This window comes from Carcharhinus amblyrhynchos, chromosome 6, assembly GCF_965287045.1.
Source record: "Carcharhinus amblyrhynchos chromosome 6, sCarAmb.v2.hapA, whole genome shotgun sequence".
In the NCBI taxonomy this organism is placed as follows: Eukaryota; Metazoa; Chordata; class Chondrichthyes; order Carcharhiniformes; family Carcharhinidae; genus Carcharhinus; species Carcharhinus amblyrhynchos.
The window spans coordinates 54,987,450-55,006,001 of NC_137329.1; the positions used below are offsets into that span (position 1 = coordinate 54,987,450).

The following is an 18,552-nucleotide window of genomic DNA, read 5'->3' on the forward strand; positions in this document are numbered from 1 at the left end:
ATACAGTGAAAGTTTGTTCCTTGTCTGCTACACAGAGAAAGCATATTGTTCACAGAGTACATAGGGGAGAAGGAAAGAAGTCCAGAATGTCGTTTTACAGTCATAGCTAGGATGTGGAGAAAGATCAACTTAATATAAGGTAGGTTCATTCAAATGTTTGATGGCAGCAGAAAAGAAGCTGTTCTTGAGCCATTTGGTACATGATCTCAGACTTCTGTATATTTTTCCCAACAGACAAAGGTGGAAGAAAATATGTCGATGCAGAGGGAATTGTAGATGGAGTCAATGGATTGGAGTGATAGACTGGGCTACGTTCACAACCCTTTGTAGCTTCTTGTGATCTTGGTCAGAGCAGGAGCCATACCAAGCTGCAATACATCTGGAAAGGTGTATTTGTGACACATCCTTTGGTGCATCTGTAAAAATTCGTGAGAGTCGTAGCGGACGTGCTGAATTTCCTTAGCCTCCTGAGTAAGTAGCGGGGTTGGTGAGCTTTCTTAACTATTGAGTCTGTGTGGAGGGACCAGGACAGGTCCACAGGTGGGTGGGGTAGGGGCTGAACAGTTGGTATGGAAGGGGTTAGGATGTGCTGAGCAGTGTCATGACAGAGGTGAACATTGTTGTAGTTACCATTGTACTTTGACACTCCAGCTTGATTAATTAGAGCTACACTGCTTAGCAAGCTTTACACCTGCTATGAAAAGCTCAGAGTTTATCCATGTTTAAAAAAAAACTAGCGTAAATATGGGGCAGGCAGCCCAAGTCTGCGGGGTTCTGGCCATCTGATCCCACTGTCATAGGGAATCTTACTGCAATCTGAGAAGGGTTTATCCAGCAATCGGAAGTTTAAACTTTACACGCATGTATGTGCATGTCGGGCCTTCCTCAGATGTGCACTGAGTCATTTGCCACTCCCCATATCAGAAGATTTAAGGCCAATATCTTTTTCTCAGTCACTTAGTGGCATTCATAGGAATTCATAGGCTTTCTATTTTTAACATTCTTATGGGGACTGACAGCAAGGCTCCCACTTGTACAGAACAGTCTTTGTAATCCGCAGCACTGTATATTTTTCTAAAGGTTGCAAATAGAAGCTCTCCCCTTTTTCCACTGATTCATACCATCAGTTTCATGTTATGTTGCATGTGCTCAGAATTAACAGCCACCCTATCTATTGAATCTGATTAAAGCAGAAGTCCAAGCAATAGGCTGATGGTTGAACTGAGGTTTATTATCACTGGTATGAAACTGAACTATGGGGACCAACAGCTCCTATGTTGCTAGTCCCTTTCTGACACTCCTCCCTCCATCACCCCAGCTTGGCCTCAGTTGGTTGCTCACAGTTGGAGTAGAAACTGGTAGCTATTACTGGCAGAGGGGAAACTCAGCCGCCTGGTCTTTTCAGATGTATGTGGGTGGGGTTGGACTTGGCTGTGATGCCTTTGCAGTTGAACAATCTAATGCCATTCATGACCCAGGCTCCATGTGTGAATGTTTGCTTGAAGGTATTGGAGGCCACCTTTCGTACATTTTTAAAATTCATTTATGGGATGTGCTTACCGCTGTCGAGGCCAGCATTTATTGCCCATTCCTACAGTAACCCAGCAATAGGCAGCGTCTTCAGGACAGGGAGGAAACCCACTAGTAAATAGATTACTGGAATAAAATACAAACCTCTAAGAATGGCCTTAGCAAGTATTACAATGACGCTGTTTATTTCAGCGAGTACTTGGAATTTGAAACTGTTATTTCGTCATTTTTTGTTACACTGATATCAGCCAGATTTCCATTCTGTGACTGGAGAATTTTTCCATTGTTGTCTGTTCTCTGGGAACTGTTGCCTGCACTGTGTAGGTGTAAGTGCAGAATGCGACCTGGATTTTTGCAATGTACTGTACAACAGTACATAATGAATCGTGCTGTCTCAATCTGACTGTTTTAGCAACTGTGCACTGTTAGATTCTACTCCATAATTTAATGGATGCAAATGTGACTTCAAATGTTATTTTAATCTATTTGTTTGAACACTATCATCCTCTGCTGAGGATTAAAAAGAGAAATACAGGAAATTTGAAATGCAGAAAATGCTTGAAATACGCAGCAGGTCATAAAACTGTAGAAGTTTTTGAGCACAGAAGGGGGTCATTGGATCTGTGCCAACTCTTTCCTGGAGTAATCTTAAACTAATCCCATTTGCCTTGCTGTCTCCCTCCCCAAACTCTTCACTGCTTTAAATATTTAGCATCACTTCAAGCTAGCCTCCATATCTTAGGTGCATTGTGGGGAGAGCAGAAAGTCACTCTGACTTGAGAAGCTATTGAAGAATGGCACAAAGGGGGAAAAAATGGGCCCCAAGGTTTTCAGATGCTGCACTGGAGACCTGGGTGGAGGAGGCAGGAAGGGGGAGAGACATCCTGTATCCACAGGAGGCCTGTAGTTCTCAAAGCACATGCTCAAAAGGCAGTGGGAGCAGATGGCCTTGGAGGTCAATGCCAGGACCCTGAGGACCTTGATGTAGTGCCGCAAGAATTTCAATGATCTCACAGGACTGATCACGGTCAGCGAATGCATCTGCAAATGCTACATCCTGCCAAATGAACTAGTAGCCTCACACACTGCTCAATTCCTAACTACATAAATCTCTATCAATCAAGACACATATATACCTGACATTCATATGCTCCAGCACACCTCCCCCCATGGCACGCTGAAGCAAGTCTCCCACCTAAAGCTCAAACGTTCCACACACTGGCAGCTATTCAACCATGACAGCCACGTCAACCAGACAGAGTGCAGGACCCTTACTGGCACATTTCCCTATCTCTCTTGCAGGATAAGGGACTATACAACTGAAGGCGGCAGCAGCTAAATGGAGGGTGACAGGTATGCCTAAGTCTCTTAACCCTCGAGAAGTAGGCATTGGTGGTCATTATTGGATTGACCATTGCTGAAGCTGTGAGGAGCAATTGTCACAGATGATGGTATCCTCATACTGAATCATTCTCCTACCATGGGGCGGCACGGTAGCACAGTGGTTAGCACTGCTGCTTCACAGCCCCATGATCCTGGGTTTGATTCCCGGCTCGGGTCGCTGTCTGTGTGGAGTTTGCACATTCTCCTCGTGTCTGCGTGGGTTTCCTCCAGGTGCTCTGGTTTCCTCCCACAGTCCAAAGATGTGTGAGTTAGGTTGACTGGCCATGCTAAGAAATTGCCCTTTAGTATCTAGGGGTGCATAGGTTAGAGGGATTAGTGGGTGTAATATGTAGGGATATGGGGGTAGGGCCTGGGTGGGATTGTGTTCGGTGCAGACTCAATGGGCTGAAGGGCCTCTTTCTGCACTGTAGGGTTCTATGTGTTTGTATCCCACATTCCCCTCTTCAGCTTCTTTAAGTTTTTTGACTTAAAAGCTGCAGATGGCTTAAGCATGCATCTTTAACGACACCCGCTCCCCACTCCATAGCTTTACCTTTGTGCATTTTCCCCTTTCAGATGTGAGGAAGAGATGCCATCACTTGATTTCACACACACCCTCCAGACTAGGTACAGTAAGGATAGCATAGAGGCAGGATCAGCTCTTGGTAAGACACTGGGCATGAGCAGCCTGCGAGGGACAAGAATAGCATTGTGCCAGGAGGGGAGGGGGGATGTGTGGTGGAGCTGTGGGTGGAAGGTGGTGAACAGAAGCTGTAGCTATTCTTTGTTTTACTTAACTTTTGAAAATAGTATATAAATAAATGCATTTTTGACAAAAGATCATTGCCATCCACATAATATTTTTCTGAAGTAACAAGGTCACGCATCCTGAGATAAAACTATTATAACATACACCCAATCTTGATGCAGTTGTGATGCTCAGTAACAGAGAGAAGGTAGGAGTGTGGGACTGTTGGTTAATGAGGAATTGAGATTGTGGTTACTAGTAATGGATTTGGATGTGTTCTTCACAGCCCTGACAGAGAGGGATTTCCTAAATTATGTCCTCCCTCTCTCTTCATCCCTTCCTTTTTTCCTTCATTCTTTCACAGGATGTAGGCACCACTGTCTAGGCCAGCACTTATTACCCACCTGTAATTGCCCTTGAGAAGGTGATAGTAAGCAGCCTTCTTGAGCTGCTACAGTCCCTGAGGTGTAGGTACACCCACACTGCTGTTAGAGAGCAAATTGCAGGATTTTGACCCAGCGATAGTGAAGGAACGGCAAAATATCTTCAAGCAGAATTGTTATGGGTCAGGTCAGAAACTCCAAAATTTAATAGAGCCCACCTGGATCCTAGGTTTTGCTTCTTGAATTTGGCTGGGATAAACATAATATGTTCACTTGACATATGATTCAAATGACCCACTAGGGAACTTTTATCAAACAAAGCTCATTTAAGTATATAGTTAACATGTAGTGTAAGAACTCTTATCAATTACAAACAAGAAACAAAACAACTACTATAATGTATAAACCTTAAAAAATATACCTAATGTTTTCCAAAAAAAAATCCCAAAGACAAAAGACACTTTTTCACAGCAAAAACTACTGCTCATGTGATACTGGACTTGAGACCTTTGGATGAAGTCTGCAGTTCTCTGGATAGACTCAGAACAGCTTCCTGAAGTACCAGGGACTCTAGGCAAGACCAACAACCAATTCCTCCCTTCAGAAAGGCAAGACCTTGTTTTCAGCTAACCAACAGAACTTCCAAAAACAAGGAAGAGAGAGACTTCTTTTCAACTTGATGCCCCTTCAAAAGCTAAAACTCAAACTTGCAGATCCAAACTGAAAATGAAAAAAACTCCTGCCACCTGACCTGCCAACCAGTTTTTTCCATAACAATGCAGAGTCATAAACACCCCAGTAAAAATAAACAAACCCCATTTAAGCAGCAATAAAATGATATCTCCGGTCAAACCAGTGCCATAATGACATCAGCTAAGGCTTTGAGCTGGAAAACATTGAGAGCTGCAGAGGTCATGATTTTCTTTAAAAAACTCTTAAAGATACACTCGCATCACTGGATGGTATCAATGGTGTTGGAGCTGCACTTATCTAGGCAAGTGGAGAGTATTCCATTACACTCCTGACTCGTGCCTTGGAGGTGGTGCACAGGTTTGGAGAGTCAGGAGATGAGCTACTCACCACAGAATTTGCCCTCCAGCTGGTGGCAACAGTTGATCCTTCATGATTGAACTGACAGCCTCATGAGATCCTTTTGACAATGAACTGCAGGATGTTGTAAATACTTCCAGCTGCAGCTGTAGGTGAAAGATTTCAGTGCGGACCCCTTACTGAAGTACAATACACATATGAAGTTTATTTTTCTTTATTCTTTCAGACAGGCATCGCTAGCAAGGTCATGCATTTATACAGCACCATTCCTGACTTGGGGATGCCCTAAAGTGCTTTACAGCTAATGAAGCACTCCTTTAAGTGTAGGCACCGTGATACCATGGGAAGTGCATCATCCCATTTGCACAGTGACGTGATGACCTGATAATGTGTTTAACATTATTTGTTGAGGGATAAATATTAGCTAGGACGCTGAGGAGAGCATCCCTGCTTTTGTTCAAAGTAGTGTCATGGGACCTTCAGTGTTCTGCAGTTTAACATCTCAACTGTAAGCACCTCCAGCAACACTCCCTCAGTACTGCACTCGTGTGTCAGTGTCAGGAGGTCCATCACAATTTATCATGAACTACCCTATGAATGTTTCAAAAGAGCTTCCTGGAATTTTACATTTCAGATAGAAATGAATTACTTGATGAGTTAACAATCAAGGGTTGATGAGGAAAATGCTGTTGATGTGATGCTGTACATGTGACTTCCAGAAGGTGTCTGATAAAATGCCACACAACAGCAAAATTGAGATTGATGGAACGGAAGGGGCACCAGCAGTCTAATACAAAGTTGGCTGAGTGACAGGAAAGAGAGAGTAGTGCTGAATATAGTTGGTATATCTGACTAGGGAAGGGTATATTCAGATCACTCTTTCTTGATAAACATTAATAACCTAGACTTGGGTGTGCAGCTACAATTTCAAAATTTCCGCATGATACAAAACCTAGAAGTATTGTAAGTGTGAAGAAGAGGGAGTAGAGAAGCTCGTGGACAGGATAATCCAGTGATGTATGAAATTTATGCCAAGAAATGTGAAGTGATACATCTTGGTTTGTAGGATGAGGCGAGGTGATACAGAAGCAGGGATACAATCCTAAAGAGCGTGCAGGAACAGTGAGACCTGCGGGTTAGAATGCACAAATGTTGAAGGTATCAGGGCTGGCTGAGAAAGCAGTTAGTAGTGCATTTGGGATCCAAAGCTTTATAAATCAAGGCATAAAGCACTAAAGCAAGGAGGTTCTGATGAGTCTTTACAAAACACAGGCTCAGTCTCAATTGAAGCATTGGGCAGGATTTTCTGGGGAAGCCATGGGGAGGTATCACTGTTGGTGGGACCAAAAAATCCCATTGGCAGGAATGGCCTCAAAATCCCACTGATTGTGGCTACATCTGGGCACTACCTTTAAGGAACGTGTTGAAGGTTTTAGTGACAATGTAGCAAAAGTCGTAACAAGAATGCTCCCAGGGATGAGGAACTTGAGTTAACTGGATAGGCTGGAGAAGCTGAGGTTATTCTTGGAGAAGGGAAGGTTGAGAGGAGATTTGATAATCTTGAGGGGTTTGAGCAGAGTAGATAGAGAGAAGCTGTTCCCATTGTGGAAAAGAGCTAACAACCAGAGAATACCGATTTTAAGATGATTGGTAAAAGAAGCCAAGGTGATAAGAGGATATTTTATATGCAGCAAGTAGTTGGGGACCTGGAATACATTTCGCGAGAAGATGATGGAGGCAGATTCAGTCATGCCTTTCAAAGGAAATTGAATAGGTTAGTTTAAAATATAATGCTGTCTGGAAAGTACAAGGGAATGGGACTAGCTGAATTACTCTTGCAGAGAGTTAATGTATGGGCCAAATGTCTGCCTTCTGTGCTGTAATCATCTTGTGATTCTATGAAGTGGATGCTTGGGGACAAAATGACTCGTTCCAGCCCCATATCTTGGATGTGAACCTTGGTGCTTGTCACATGGAGCACAGCGTATTGCACAAAACATAAGTGAAACTGAGAAGCTGTGCACTGATTTATAAATTGTAAATTGGTTGTCCAATCATAAGAGGAAGTTACTGTTTATAGTAGGTCCATCTAGACAGGGCTATGGCAGAGCAAACAGAGTTACAGCCTGTGGAAGGTATTCTCAACATTCTTCCAAGCTCAGTTCCTAAATCCGTGCTGGCAACTGGCGAACATTGAACTTCAATAATATCTAAGCAAGAGTGGAAAGGAAATTTGAGAGGCAGCACACCATTGGCCATTAGCAGGATCTTTCAGTCCCACCAATGTCTACTGTGTTTTGTGTGGCTCACACCCTCCGTCCGGAGGGGTGGGGGGGGGTACTTGCTATTGACAGACTGGAAGATCCCACCAGTAGGAAGGACTGCAAAATCCTTCCCTCTGAAATTCCCACCCGAAACCTATCTGCATATCACTCTTGCTCCTCCTTTTAAGTCACTTCTTTAAATCTACCAGGCTGACCCAAGTGTTGGTCACTTTTCCAAATATATCTTTGTGACTGGGTGTCCATTTTTTGTCTGACAGTTCTCCTGTGAAACAGCTTGGGACGTTTGATGATGAAAGGTTTCTTATCAATACAAGTTACTTAGCCTGAGCCAGCAAGAGCACAGATATAAAGCAGAGTTCAGTTGATGAAATAAGGGAGAACTCTAATCATTAATCACAAAAACCACAAACATAAACTCACTTTCAAAAATTCAAACCTGCTGGCAGAAGAGCAGAATGTGTAACTCCACTGTTCAGAACAGAATGATCCTGAAAGCCTCTCGTCAAACTTGCTCTGGCCATTGTAAGGATGGGGCTTGTTTGCCTGGTCATCGAGATACAACAATTGAACAAGGCAGCTTTGTAGTTAGATTTTGAAGGACACATTCATGCCATAAATTTCAGTGGTTTTTGCACAGTTGAGATCACAGTCTAAAGTCAGTGTTTACACAAGGTATTTGGAGTTTTTCACTTGGCCCTTTATTCTGCTGTTGATTTCATCTGTATCTCAATCTATTAAACACTTGGAGATTTGTCTATTTATTGAGTGCTGTAGAAATTTAAATACTTTATAAGGACCACACGTGACCAGATAGCCTATTTTGGGGATGTTTGTTGAGTAGATTTTCAGAGCTTGACAACCCTGGCTGTTCTCTATAAGAAATTGGAGCAGAAGTGACTGCACAGCCATGTGCATGTACTTTCTGACTATTGAAGGCAACTTATTGCAGGAGGAGAATTACACTCGAAAGGTTCATCCTCTCTTTCACTGACATCAGAAAAACATTCTGGGCAGGATTTCCCAGTAGCACCGACTCTGAGACCGAAAATTTCTGTCCAAGGTCAATGGACCTTGAAATGATCCTCCAAGTGGTGGAAAATGGGATTACAATAGATAGGTGCTTGATGAGTGTCATAGATACGATGGGCCAAAGGGCCTCTTTTTGTGTCGGATAATTTTATGATTCTAATATAGTCCTCCAGCCTTCTGTTTCACTTCAAAATTCTCACAGAAAAACAAAGATCATCAAAGCACCTGAATATATTTTAAAAAATTCCAGCAGCAGCTGGCTGGATTTTATATTTGAAGAAAGTATCCATCAACGTTACCTCCCAGATATAGTGTTCCCAGGGGGTTTGAGATAGAATACACAATGCGCTTTTATAGCTAGCAACGTGTATCCAGTTCAGTAATTTCATGAGCTACACTAGGTTAGGTCTCACAGAGCCTGTACAACCTTCTGTTGCTATCCATTCAATCAGTAAACAAAAGGTGTATATATAAAGCTTGCCATTTCAGAGCACGGTGATACATTTTATTTAGTAAGAAGTCTCATAACACCAGGTTAAAGTCCAACAGGTTTATTTAATAGCAAAAGCCACTAGCTTTTGGAGGCTGCTCCTTCATCAGGTGAGTGGGATTTCAGTTCACAAACAGGGCATATAAAGACACAAACTCAATTTACGAAATAGTGGTTGGAATGTGAGTCTTCATAGGTAATCAAATCTTAAAGGTACAAACAATGTGAGCAGAGAGAGAGTTAAGCACTGGTTAAAGAGATGTGTATTGTCTCCAGCCAGGACAGTTTGTGAGATTTTGCAAGTTCAGGCAAGTCGTGGGGGTTACAGATAGTGTGACAAGAACCTAAGATCCTGGTTGAGGCCGTCCTCATGTGTGCAGAACTTGGCTATCAGTCTCCGCTCGGCAACTCTGTTGTTGTGTGTCGTGAAGGCCACTTGGAGAACACTCACCTGAAGATCAGAGGCCGAATGCTGGTGATCACTGAAGTATTCCCCAACAGGAAGAGAACACTCTTGCCTGGCGATTGTTGAGCGGTGTTCATTTATCCATTATTGTAGTGTCTGCATGGTCTCCCCAATATACCATGCCTTGGGACATCCTTTCCCGCAGCGTATCAGGTAGACAACGTTGGCAGAGTTGCAAGTGTATGTACCGTGCACCTGGTGAATGTGTTCTCACATGAGATAATGGCATCCATGTCAATGATCCAGCATATCTTGCAGAGGTTGCTGTGGCAGGGTTGTGTGGTGTTGTGGTCACTATTCTCCTGAAGGCTGGGTAATCACAACCTATAATACAGATTATGATGAAAGACTTTGCCCTTGCACCTCTCTCACACTCCTCAACTACCTCCATACACCAGTTCTACAGCAAACGCCACATCGTGGAAACCAAGATAGAGTCCATATTCTCAACTTGCACTCAGGACGCAGACTAGCTGTGAAACTCTGCCAAGCAGACAAGACAAAGGAACTACGCCATCTACACGCACACCAAGAACAGGAAACTTGAGAAACTTGGTATCACCACCAGCAGCACCAAGCCTCCCCCGATACCACAGTAGAAAACAGTACCTCTGCAGGGAAGTCCATTGTTAACGTGTCGGACTACACACTTCAACCAGATGAAATCGAAGTTCTCAGCCGAGGGCTCAATTTCTGCCCCACCACCAAAATAGACCCCATCAGTCTCACAGAGGACACAGAGGAATTCATCAGGCGAATGAGGCTGTGGGAGTTCTTCCACAAACCCCAAGAGGCCAACAGCGAACACAATGAGACAGCCAATGAACCAGTACAGCCGACAGAGACCCGCAGTGCAGCAACTGAAGAGGAAAGAGTCCAATTGGACTCCTCTGGAAGGCCGCTGCCCTCGACTTGACATGTATGCCCAAGGTGTCAGGAGGTGCATCAATGCCAGATTCATCAACCGCACTCACATTACCCAAATACAACGCAACGCCATCCACTCTCAAGACCAACCACAACATTGTCATCAAACTAGCAGACAAAGGAAGGACTGTCATCATACTGAACAGAACAGATTACTGCAAAGAAGTGTACCAACAACTGAACAACAAGAAACATTACAGAAAGTTATCCGTAGATCCGACCAAAGAACAAACCCGTCAACTCAACCGACTCATCAAGACATTTGATCCAGACCTTCAGAGCACCCTCCGTGCTCTCATCCCACATATTCCCTGCATTGGAGATCTCTACTGCCTCCCGGAGATACAGAAGGCAAACACACCCAGCCATCCCCTCGTATCAGGCAATGGGACCCTGTGTGAGAATCTCACCGGCTACGTTGAGGGCATCCTGAAACCCATTGTACAAAGAAGCCCCAGCTTTTGTCGTGACACTACGGACTTCCTGCAGAAACTCAGCACACATGAAGCAGTTGAACCAGGAGCCCTCCTCATCACAATGGATGTCTTGGCTCTGTACACCAGCATCCCCCACGATGATGGCATTGCTGCAACTATCTCAGTACTCAATGCCGACAACCGCCAATCTCCTGATGCAATTTTACAAGTCATCTGCTTCATCCTGGTCCACAATGTGTTCACCTTCAACAACCAGTTCTTCATCCAGACACACGGAACAGCCATGGAGACCAAATCCGCACCTCAGTATGCCATGTGCACAGGTTCAAACAAGACTACTTCACCGCACAGGACCTTCAACCAATGCCATACATTAGATGCATTGATGACATTTTCTTCCTTTTGGACTCATGGTGAACAATCACTGAAACGACTATATGATGACATCAGCAAGTTCCATCCCACCATCAGACTCACCATGGACTACTGTCTGGAATTGGTTGCACTTCTGGACGCAATCATCTCCATCAAGGATGGTCACCTCAGCACTTCACTGTACCGCAAGCCCACAGATAACCCCAATATTCCAGTTCTCCAGCTTCCACCCTAAACATGTTTAAAGAAACCATCCCCTACAGATAAGCCCTCCATACACAGGATCTGCTCAGATGAGGAGAATCGCATCAGACACCTCCAGACACTGAAAAATGCCCTCATAAGAGCAGGATATGGCACTCGGCTCATCGAGTTCCGACGCGCCACAGCGGAAAACCGCACCGACCTCCTCAGAAGACAAACATGGGACACGGCGGACAGCGTACCCTTCGTCATCCAGTACTTCTCTGGAGTACAGAATCTATGACATTTTTCTGGAGTCTTCAGCATGCCATTGATGAAGACGAACATCTCACCAAGGCCATCCCCACACCCCCACTTTTTGCCTTCAAACAACCACACAACCTCAAACAGGCCATTGTCTGTAGCAAACTAGCCAGCCTTCAGGAGAACAGTGACCATGACACCACACAACCCTGCCACAGCAACCTCTGCAAGACGTGCTGGATCATTGATATGGATGCCGTCATCTCACATGAGAACATTATCCACCAGGTACACAGTACATACACTTCCAACTCGGCCAATGTTATCTACCTGATATGTTGCAAGAAAGGATGTCCCAAGCATGGTACATTGGGGAGACCATGCAGACACGATGACAATGGATGAATGAACATCGCTCAACAATCATCAGGCAAGAGTGTTCTCTTCCTTTTGTGAAACACTTCAGCGGTCACAAGCATTCAGCCTCTGATCTTTAGGTACGTGTTCTCCAAGGCGACCTTCATGACACACAACAACACAAAATCATTGAGCAGAAACTGATAACCATGTTCCACATACACGAGGACGGCCTCAACCGGGATCTTGGGTTCATGTCACACTATCTGTAACCCCTATGACTTGCCTGGACTTGCAAAATCTCACTAACTGTCCTGTCTGGAGACAATACACATCCCTTTAACCTGTGCTTAACCCTCTCTCCACTCACATTTTCTGTACCTTTAAGACTTGATTACTTGTAAAAGACTCACATTCCAACCATTATTTTGTAAATTGAGTTTGTATCTTTATATGCCCTGTTTGTGAACTGAAATCCCACTCACCTGATGAAAGAGCAGCGCTCTGAAAACTAGTGGCTTTTGCTACCAAATAAACCTGTTGGACTTTAACCTGGTGTTCTGAGACTTCTTACTGTGTTTACCCCAGTCCAACATCAGCACCTCCACATCATGCTTTATTTAGTCAGAGGTCTAATTGGTGATCATCAGAAAACTGCCAGATTCAAGCGTTAAGCAACAAGATTCATCTTCCACCCCACGCTGCTTTATAATCTAGAGAGAGGGGAATCAAGATTGAGCTTTTGAATTCCATGTGTTAATTCTGAAATATTCATTACATAATCAATGCATTAGTAATCAGCATAGTGAATTTGTAATCATGACAGTGGCCCTCCCAGGGCAGGTGCACAGCACACCTATCAATACCTGTTGCACATCCTGAATGTTCCTCATTGTTTTCTTTCTAAACCTGCTGTCATCTTTTATGCTGTTCTAGAAAGCATTGCCTAATTGTAGTCAAGGATCAGTAAACCTTTCCCATGCGAAAGTAGGAACAGGAGTAGACCTTTCACCTTTGAGCTGTCATTCAATTAGATCATGGCTGATCTGTACCTCAACTCTATTTACTGAGCTCCATTTGAGAGACATAGAGCAATTTTATGGATTAGTATTGAACTGTACAGAAATCAGAGTAAAGTCTGCTCTTGGCATTCTGCATTGCAATTTATTACAGAGATCTTTCCACCCCATGTTAAGCTTTGTTTTCATTTTATGAAACTCGAATTCAAGTGATAACCAAGCCACTGGGGCCTCTGAATAGTGCACCACTTGTTAGTTGTACATCTGTTTGCAGCTTTCATTTTGCTCCTGGTTCTGTGGGAGAGAGAAGAGTCCTGTGTAGAGTAAATGCAGCCAAATTGTACATGTGTGCAATGAAGAATGTGCTTTCTACTCTCTTTTTTTTCTTGAGCAATCCCTCGAAATTAAGTATGACTTGCTTCCATATTAAAAATAACTTCTCAGGTCTCTGTCCCAGGTGGGGCAGACAGTGGTTAGAGGAGTGGGTGGGTTGGTGGGGTGCCCGGGTTATCATGCACTCCTTGCAATGATGACACTTGGCTCTCAGCACTGAAACCTGAGGTGTCCAACTCCTTCCTCGATGCTTTTCCTCCACTTTGGGTGGTTTTGGGCCTGGGGTTTCCAGGTGTTGGTGGGAATATTGTTTACTCTTCCGCAACACAACATCAAGAGGATGTCGTCTCTCATGAGTTTTACAATTGTTGTCATGTTCTTCAAGGAGAGGCCAGCCAGTTTTTCACTGGAAGGGAGATCTGATGTGGAAAAGCTGTCATCCCAGGCTGCCCTTGCACACCACCAACTAAGCAGTTGTAGATTGTCACTAGCAAAATCCTAGGAGTTGGTTTTGACCTAGCCTCAGAGGTGCAGGATGCCTGCACTGCAGGACAGACCCACAAGGGCAGAAATTGCTGTTTCTCACCCCCTTCCCTCCCCCGCCTTGTCTGACAGAACTTTAGAGTTATAGAGGTTTACAATATGGAAACAAGCCCTTCGGCTCAAGTTGTCCATGCTGCCCTTTTTTTTGAAATCCCAATTGCCCACATTTGGTCCATATCCCTCTATACCCTTCGTACCCATGTAACTATCTAAATGCTTTTTAAAAGGTAAAATTGTACCTGCCTCTACTACTACCTCTGGCAGCTTGTTCCAGACACTCACCACCCTCTGTATGAAAAAATTGCCCCTCTGGATACTTTTGTATCTCTCCCCTGTCACCTTAAACCTATGCCCACTAGTTTTAGACTCCCCTACCTTTAGGAAAAGATATTGAATATCTACCTTGTCTATGCCCCTCATTATTTTATAGACCTCTATAAGGTCACTGCTCAGCCTCCTACGCTCCAGAGAAAAAAGTTCCAGTCTATTCAGCTTCTCCTTATAACTCAATCCATCAAGTCCTGGTAGCATCCTAGTAAATCTTTTCTGCACTCTTTCTAGTCTAATAATATCCTTTCTATAATAGGGTGATCAGAATTGCATGCAGTATTCCAAGTGTGGTCTTACCAATGTCTTGTACAATTTCAACAAGTATACCCATCTCCTGTATTCATTGTTCTGACCGATGAAACCAAGCATGCCGAATGCCTTCTTCACCACTCTGTCCACCTGTGACTCCACTTTCAAGGAGCTATGAACATGTACCCCTAGATCTCTTTGTTCTGTAACTCTTACCAAGACCCTACCATTAACAAAGTAAGTCCTGCCCTGGTTCAGTCTGCCAAAATGCATTACCCTGCATTTGTTGAAATTAAACTGCGTCTGCCATTCGTAAGCCCACTGGTTCAGTTGATCTAGATCTCACTGCAGTTGGAGATAATCTTCCTCACTGTCCACTGTGCCACCAATCTTGGTGTCATCTGCAAACTTACTAACCATGCCCCCTATATTCACATCCAAATCATTAATATAAATGACAAATCACAGTGAATCCAGCACTGATCCCTGAGGCACACCGCTGGTCACAGGCCTCCAGTTTGAAAAACTGTTTTTGTTATTTTGTTATTCTTTTGTTATTGATCTGTTTCTGGAGGAAATCTGACAATAATAGTCAGAGAGAGTTCAACAGCCATAGGCGATGCATGATGTGGAGTTTTGCAGTGGAGACCTTTGGATTGAAACAGAATACGATACTGAGATGCTGCTAGAATAGTTCCCATGCTCTTGGTGTAAACGCAGATTAAAACACAGTAAGAAGTCTCACAACAGCAGATTAGTCCAACATGTTTATTTGAATCACGAGCTTTCAGAGCACTGCTCCTTTATCAGGTGAGTCGAGTCAGCGCTCCAAAAGCTCTTGATTCCAAATAAACCTGTTGGACTTTAACCTGGTGTTGTGAGACTTTTTTTTGTACCAGGCTACCCCCCCCCCCCCACACCACCAGTCCAACCCCAGCGTCCCCATATCAGATTAAAACAGACATGGCTGAAGCAGTTGTTTTTCAATAACTTGTTACCAATGAAGCCTTTTAAAAAAATGCCTTGCACCTAGCCTGCAGAATATTTATTTTTCAGAGTGTATGAAAATGCAAGTGAATCAATGGTACTTTTTAATCTATTAAACCATTATATTGAGCATTTTAAAAGAGCGTAGCATTTGATGGAGTTTGAGGAATTTGTTTCCACCATTCCTTCTGGTGATTCTCCTTTAAAATTCACAGGGAACTCTGGTTTCATGACCTGACCTCCCTTTGTCAGCCACTCCCACTGCTGGCTCTAATCATCAGTTCTCAGTGTATCCATGCTTGCATAGCTCTGTTTTCCCATGCCAATTGGAAAGTGAACAGACCTCCATTACACATTGACTGTCCCATCGCCAACACATTTGGAACCAATGTATTCACAGTTTTTTTTTTAAAAGACTTATCAGTATTCCTGTGATTTCCAAACCACCCCCCGCCCCTCCACTTCCCACCTGAGTTGCAGCACAGGCCTGGATAATATTTTAATTCCTGGATGATTGCCAACCCTATGTGTACATCAGTGGTGGGTAACCTGTAGCCTGGTGGCCACACACAACCCATCTGGGTCTGAGTGCAGCCCATGAGACATTTTTTTGACCATTGACCACATGCAGAATTTCCACATTCTATTGATTTCTGACTGCATAGTTTTTTTTCCTACCGGTAAGACTGAAATGATTCACACACAAAGCAAGGGCAAGTGAAGTGAGATTCATGCTGATTACACACAACATTGACTGTGAGAGCTGTGTGCTACATCTGTGACCAAAGTGTAAATATTTATTTTGTTTTCAGCATTTGAAGCTGATGACAGTTCTATTAATATATGAATGATCAAGCATTTTCTGTAACTCATTATGAAATAATCGCTGTGTATTAAATGTATTTAATCTTATTCATGGGGTCATGGTTAGCGAACAAGCCCCTTTCAATCTCGTGGCCCACTGAGATGAATGGAGGGCATTCATGCAGCCCACCTACTCACCCCATGTTACCCTTCACTGGTATACATACAACCAAAAAAAAAGTTTTCCTACTCTGTTACAAGCCATTATGTCGTCCGGGAATCTATGCCATTGGCATGGGGGAAACAAATGAGAACATATCACCATTTTCGGATTAACACTGAACCTCCTAACTAACAAAAGAGGGATGCAAAACTGGAATTCCTTGAGCTTCGTATCTATTTCCAAGACTCTTTATCTGCTGTGCTTCCTTTAGCTACATTTACAGGTTGCTGCAATGCTCTGAGCAGACTCATTGGTTCATCAGGCCTGACCTGATTATGTTTATTGGGTGGTCACCAAGGTGCTGCCAATCTTCCCTCATTGCTGCCAATCTTTCCTCGTTACTGCCGATCCTGCCTGGTTGGGTCCTGGTCCTGTCAGGGTTCATCGGACCCACTGCTGGCTCAATCAGTGCTGCTAGTTGCTAAGGCCAGGAGTCAGCATTGTTCAAGCTGTTGGTCTGTTGCCTCAGCTCGTCAGTGTCTATCTCTTCCCAAAAAAAGATGTATTTTCAAACAAAAAGATAATTCTTCCAAAACTCATTTTGAGGGGGTTGATAATTGAGTGAAAAATGGATGTAGTTAAAATGGGGAATACAGCTTCCTTTACTAATGTGTTTGTAATCTAGGTGAGGATTTTCATGATCTCATGGGTCAGCTGAAGTTAGATATCCTCGCAATAAATAAATTCTACAACTCTTGTAAACAAAGTGAAACCCACCCACACTGCATAAAGCATCCTTTCACCTACTTGGTGTTAGTTCACTAAAATGTAGATATTCTATTAAATATTAGCAAGTTAACCCTTCGACAGCCAGGTTTGAGTGTCCAATATATGAGCTCAATGTACTATTGGTAGCAGGTGCCTGCAGAGACAGCTGAAAGGATAAATTTGTCAGTCCTTCATGTTGGTGTTAGTGGGTTAGTCAAGACCACCAATTAACAGCCAGAAAAACTCAAACCTTGCTAAAATAAACAACTAATCAGAGAAACTAGAGTGGTACTGAGGAGTGGCAGTGAGGTGAGATGGCACAGAGTAAGTAGGGATAGTACTGACAAGAAATTAGTATTGAAATGAGGCAGCATTGTGTAGGAGAGAGATGGGGCTGAATAAGGGAAAATTAATGAGACGGGGGTGGTGGTGTGTGTAACACTGAACATGTGGGTGCTCTTCCAGCTGCTCGCCCAATGCCATTGTAATTTTACAACAACAGCAGAGATGTGGGTGGCCTGCTTATCTGTGGGTCAAATAGGCCCATTAATTGGCCACTTCATGACCTCTTTCCACCCTCACTGCATTTCTTCCATGCTTTCACTGCTTAGGCTGTTGGCGGGCAAGGTTGTCAGGTTATCTCTGTAACAAGCCCCATGGGTACATAGGCAAATCCTGGCATGTGTACCCTAGCTCCCACACCTTCATGCCTCCTTGCCAGGGTCAGACTGACTAATTTGAATGATACCCACTGCACCGTCACCACTAACAGTGCTTAGCTTTATGTCTAGCTCCACCAACAAATGCAATTGGAAACTAGATATAGTCCTAGCAATGGCCACTACCCCTGGTGGCACTGCTGGGACCTGAGGGAGCTGTTAACCATTTAGTTGACTGGAGCCCAGATGAGGATGGAAGGCTTGCCTAGAAGTCTATTCAGGACAATGGTCTTGAGGTTCAGGCAGAGTTATGGCTAACCCTTACAACTGTGACCAAGACTGGCTTGGATGGGGTACCCAGATGAGCATCAGATCCTGTGCTGGCGGGGGTATTCACAGACATCATCAACCACTCTTTACAATAATCCAAGGCCCCTACCTGCTTCAAGAAGACAACCATCATCCCGGTACCTAAGAAAAACTAAGCAGCGTGCCTTAATGACTGTCAACTGGTGGCTCTGACACCCATCATTATGAAGTGCTTCAAAAGGCTAGTGCAAAAGGCTTGGTGCAAATCAATTCTAGCCTCACAGACAACCTACAATTGGATCCACTACAATTGCCTGCCACCGCAACAGATCATAGTAGACACCTTTTCCCTGGCCCTGCATTCAACCCTTGAATGCCTAGATAACAAGGACACCTATGTCAGACTCTTATTTATTGACTACAGCTCAGCCTTCAACACCATTATTCCCACGAAACCCATCTCCAAACTCCATAGCCTGGG

The 18,552-nt window shown here is 43.8% G+C and overlaps 1 protein-coding gene across 3 annotated transcripts in view; it reads left to right on the plus strand.

Annotated features, from left to right (window-relative positions):
* The window catches only part of LOC145343934 (dual specificity protein phosphatase 8-like), a 202,374-nt gene that overhangs the window by 15,835 nt on the left and 167,987 nt on the right, over positions 1-18,552 (plus strand). The window contains exons 2-3 of one of the 3 annotated variants that reach the window (XM_080190476.1): positions 36-139; positions 235-471. The exons of 1 other annotated variant lie outside the window; for it this stretch is intronic. The gene's annotated coding sequence lies outside the window, so the exon portion shown is untranslated. The remainder of the gene's footprint in view (positions 1-35; positions 140-234; positions 472-18,552) is intronic. One more of the 3 variants, XM_080190477.1, reaches the window with a different exon arrangement.